This window comes from Pelmatolapia mariae, linkage group LG8, assembly GCF_036321145.2.
Source record: "Pelmatolapia mariae isolate MD_Pm_ZW linkage group LG8, Pm_UMD_F_2, whole genome shotgun sequence".
NCBI classification, from domain to species: Eukaryota; Metazoa; Chordata; class Actinopteri; order Cichliformes; family Cichlidae; genus Pelmatolapia; species Pelmatolapia mariae.
The window spans coordinates 29,181,296-29,186,239 of record NC_086234.1 but is presented as its reverse complement, the minus strand read 5'-3'; the positions used below and the strand labels follow the sequence as shown (position 1 = coordinate 29,186,239).

The following is a 4,944-nucleotide window of genomic DNA, read 5'->3' as shown; positions in this document are numbered from 1 at the left end:
ATGGTCTCTATCAGCCAACAGGGTGCTCTCCTGGGAGTCACTGCTTTGGTCAGGACTGTAGCCAACCATCTGCTGGCTGTAGCTTCATATTTAGTATCCAGACATCAGTTCTTTTATTTAAATACTGTATATGGAAATCGGGGTCTAAAATGCACCTGTTTGTGCAGGTACGACTACGATCCTGACAAACCCTCAAAGGATATTGAGCCTTCTACCACATCGTGGCAGGAAGAGGAGCAGGACTCGCTGCGGCAGTCCCTCCATGCTCTTCAGACACAGTTTGCCACTGAGCGTGCTCAGAGGGAGGAAGCAGAGCGAGAGGCTGAGCTGCTCGCCAGAGAAAATGCAGAGCTAGAGCAGCAGCTGGCCAGGATGGCAGGATGTCAGGTAAGACTGACACCAGTATCTCTCGCTCTTTATCACTTCTGTTCTTAAATTTGTTTCCGACTTGCATCCATCCACTTTCTTGATCACTAATCCAATTTAAGGTCACGGGTGGCACGTAGCACCCTGGACAGGTCGCCAGTCTAACAGTTTGTCCAACTGTCTATCTTCATCAGGCCAGACTGTCTGAGCTGGAGCGCGAGGCGGAGGAGCTTCATCAGCTCTGGAAATCAGAATCCTCTACAAGATGCAACAGGCCAGACGTCCTCCACGGCCTGCTGCTGCACACAGTGTTCCTCAACCCAGAGGAGGAGAATGACGGAGAGGCATCTTTGCCTAAAAGCCCCACGGTCCCGAAGCGCTGGAGAAGTGAGCGGCTGATGAAGGCGACGCAGATGCCAGACTCTCCTGACAGGGTCTATGCCACGAGTGCTCCTGCGTGCGCCGGGCCGAGGTAGTGAAATATCGCGGGATCTCGCTGCTCAACGAGGTTGACGCCCAGTACAGCGCCTTGCAGGTGAAGTCCGACGAGCTGCTTCGGCGCTGCCAATCTGAGGAAGACGAGCAGGACAAACTGAGCCACAAGTCAGTGCAGACTGCATCCCTCATCGCCACCACATTCCCTCCTCTGACAGACAGGGAGGACTTTGAGGATGACTTTCACCAGCCGGAGTCCAAGGAACTCTTCAGGGAAATTTTCTCCCGCATCCAGAAAACCAAGGAAGACCTGATTGAAAACCGGGGGAAACACTCAGCTGGGAAAGCTCTGCCTAATTAAACACTTGTAAAAAGTTAAAGGGGGAAAAAACAAGAACATAATGAAAGACTAATAACCATCTTCCTGTTTTGGAACAACTCTTTGAAAGACTAATCTGCCCAGAAACTGTGATTACCGTACAAACAGCTTAACAGATAAGGGCAACGCAGGAACACAAAGGCTAACACCACCAGCTCACGTTGCAGCTGTGCCTCGTTTTGCACAGAAACACCAGTGCCTGACGCCACCGTCTCTACTGTGCAATCGCTTTACCTCAAAGCGATTGCACTGGGGGGGTTGTGAACAACCCCCCCCCAGGAGGTTGTTCACAAACAACCTCCTGGGGGAACATTTCTGGGGGAAAATTGTCTTCCTTTAAGCCGACTACACTTTATTTTGAGTCACACAGTTTCCTTTTAGAGAAGTAGCATTCTAAAGTAAAATCATAGGAAAGTTCCCAGTAAAGATACAAAACTCTAGAAAATATAGAAAGTGTACGTCTTCCTTCTTCCTTAGAGTAAATACTTCCTGGAAATCAAACCACATCAAAGCTTCAACTTAGGCTCTGTGAAATTTGTTCTAGACTAAGGTAACACCCAACAAGTAGTCTGAAACATAAATGTGTTTAAATTTTACTGTCGGAGAAGACAAATATCCCAAAAAAGTACACATTCAAGAAGCTAGAGCTGGGACTTTTAGCTTCTTTAATGAAAAACCAGCAGTGGTCCACTGTTTTCTGATTCTGCTCCGCTGATGGAAATCTCCGCCCTTTAGCCTATCGGTGCTCTACCAGCCTCTAGTTAACGGTGCGTCTCAGCAGGTATTGTGCTGAGACCAGAAAGGGAACAAAAGCAATAAAAGTTGTTGGCCAGGCAGCTAAACAATGACTGCATCTCGTCTCAACTCTTTGGGGTCATTATCACATGATCACAATCGCTTTTATATATTGACTGCAAACGGCGTTGCTCTTTCTGGGAAATTTCCAACATCATTATTAGGAAATTATGGACCTGTGAAATAGAAGACCATCTCTGTTTTGTTTGTTTGTTTGTTTTTAACAGAGCTCATGTGAGCTGAAATACTTTATAATTTCTACTTCACTGCTGTAGCAAAAAAGTGAATTTCTCGATGGTAGTTTTCCTGCACTTGTTAGAGTCACCATTGCAAGGTTGACTGATTCTAGGTATACAATGAATGACGTATTTGTGATGGAGTTCAGAGGTGATTTTAGGTGCTCTAATATATTAGGATTTTTGTAACTGATGCATTATCCTCCTGAATTTATACTTGATTGTCTTATGGTAGTTTAGATGGCTGTAAGCGAATGTTATAATAAAGTTTACCAAAATATTAACTGTGTACTTGATAATATAACCTGTAACAGTGTCTTGAAGTATGATTAGAAGCTTTTTCTTAGCAGCAGTTCTGTTGCTTCTGCTGCCCGATGTTCACGAGTCCTTGTTCAGCTTAATAACTGTGCACTGCTGTATCTGTAGATGTCTGTAAAATCTCAATGAGATGCACTTTAGAATTGCGCAGGCGTTTTCAATGCTCTTCTGACACTTTGCGCGTGTGTTGTAAATGTAGCTAGCTAATGCTACATGTGATGTGCTACTGTCTCCTTCAGAGACCTGAATAATCTGCTGTGTTTTTTGCCTGTTTCATGGTTAATGTTACTTCTCTGAGCCATTAAAACCTGAAGCAAGCTGAGATGGAAGCATGTGTGTGTGTGTGTGTGTACCATGTTTACATCTTTGTGGGGTCCAAAAATTGGAAGTTTACTGTACTTGTGGGGAGAAACAGCCGTTATGGGGACAAAATCGCCGTCCAGACAAGTCTGAAGGCATTTTTGAGACTCAAAATGAGGTTTTACTGTCAGGGTTAGGGTTAGGCATTCACTTTTGATGGTTAGGGTAAGCGGCTAGGCAACGCATTGTCAATTAGATGTCCCCACAAGCTTATGAAAACACAACTCTGGATGTGTGTTTTTACTCTAAAATACAATTAAATCTTATCTATCGAGTAAAACGTCACTGATCCGCTTTAACAATCAGATAAAAGCTTTGAAGTCAGCCACACAGACACAGTGCTAAGGCCCAGCCCAGTCTAAAAATAAAACAAGAGTCATTACAAATTAAAATGAGATAACTGCCCTGAGCCTTGTGGGAAAATAATGGTGCTGTAGCAAGAAAGAATTAGAAGTTATATAAAAACAAACAGTTTATGGGTTATGTAAACATCTTTAACCAGCAGCACAGTAAGCAGAGACACAGTGGGATTTTTCTAAATGCTTAATTTTAATAACAGACAATCCAAGAAGTCTGTGCTTAGGTTGAAGGTGCAGGTGTGCATTAGTGGCGGGATCAGGAAGGACATCTGTGTTTGTTTTGCATAAGAAGAGCAACTATGGAAGTTTTATTATGGTCAAATAGTCTGAACGTTTTGGCATTAATTGCATAAATGTTTATTAGGTTTTAATTTTTAAAAGGGAATCTTCTTTGTGTCTGTTGACATCTACGTACAAAGTAATTCACATTAACTACTAACTTGTACCCCAGCATTCATCGTGGCTCTGGTAAAATCATGTTAAGAGACTAGTCAGGTGAAATTCATCCCCCGGTCTCGCTTCCAAGGGCTGCTACCCTCCCTTTATTTTGGGATGTGTTGCTACGGTCTTCCTTCCTTCTTCCTTCTCTCTCTTCTACGGCCTCAACCAGTGAAAAGCTTGCTGAATTGGGTTAAGATCCGGTGACTGACTTGGCCATTCAAAAATAGTCCACTTGTTTGCTTTAATAAACTAATGTGGTGTTCATGTCACACATGTCACATCACACAACATGTTGTACAGATGATGTGGTATGCTTTGTATCATGAGCCGTTCCATGCCTTCTCCATACTTGGAGGGCATGGTGCTTGTGCTGTAGCAGCTCCAAAAACTGCTGAACGATCTGCCTTTAGAGATTAGACAGGCCTCGATTTGTTCCACCACCTGCCTTTAAATAATGGCAGGGATACACAAACCTGCACAGGTAAACATTTGATTATGCAGAGATATTTTTGGGCAGCATTTATTGTATAAAAAGTGAGTCTGATCTTTTAACTTATTTTTCTGACTTAATATTGCACTTTTATCAGGTGTAAACAGTTTTTAGTGCAGCCATGTGGCTCTGTGTTACCGGGGATTTGGTGCAACTGGATTAGATTTGATGTAGAACAACTTTTTTTCCCTCGGGAGGAACCAGAGGAGCTTTCTGATGGTGACTTTGAAAGTCCAGTCTGCCGGAGAAGATCAGGTATGTCTGAAAAATGAAAATGGAGAGTACGCTGAATGAAAACTTATTGAGGTTGTAAGCTCAATGACCAGTGTCATATAATTAATATATGCTTAGTGCTTATTTTCTTATTATATTGTTTTATGTACTTTAATAATGAGGGTTTGTAAAGCAAGGCCACTTTTGACTCACAAACTAAGTGCTCAGCCAGACTGAAAAACAGGAAGTTAGTGTAGAGCTGTACAAGCATATTAATAAATACAGGAAGCCAGACAGAAAAGAGGAACTTGTGCCATATAAGGAATGTTTGTATCGAAACTGTGTGACGTGTAAAGTACCATAATAATACCTATATGAGACACAGTTTATGATTCTAATGTTAGAGATCCTGCAACTGGCGTTTGGGCTGTGCAGGGGTCTCTCTCTTCCAGAAGATGATAGAATAAAAAAGAAATATAAATGTTTTATACACACTATGAGTCGGTTTTCTCTGTTCTGTCATGGGGACAAAAGAATCGGGGTTTAATACCA

At 42.7% G+C, this 4,944-nt stretch overlaps 1 pseudogene; it reads left to right on the top strand.

The window, feature by feature from the left end:
* Positions 1–1,180, top strand: LOC134633008 (cerebellar degeneration-related protein 2-like; annotated as a pseudogene).
* The last annotated feature ends 3,764 nt before the right edge of the window (positions 1,181–4,944 follow it).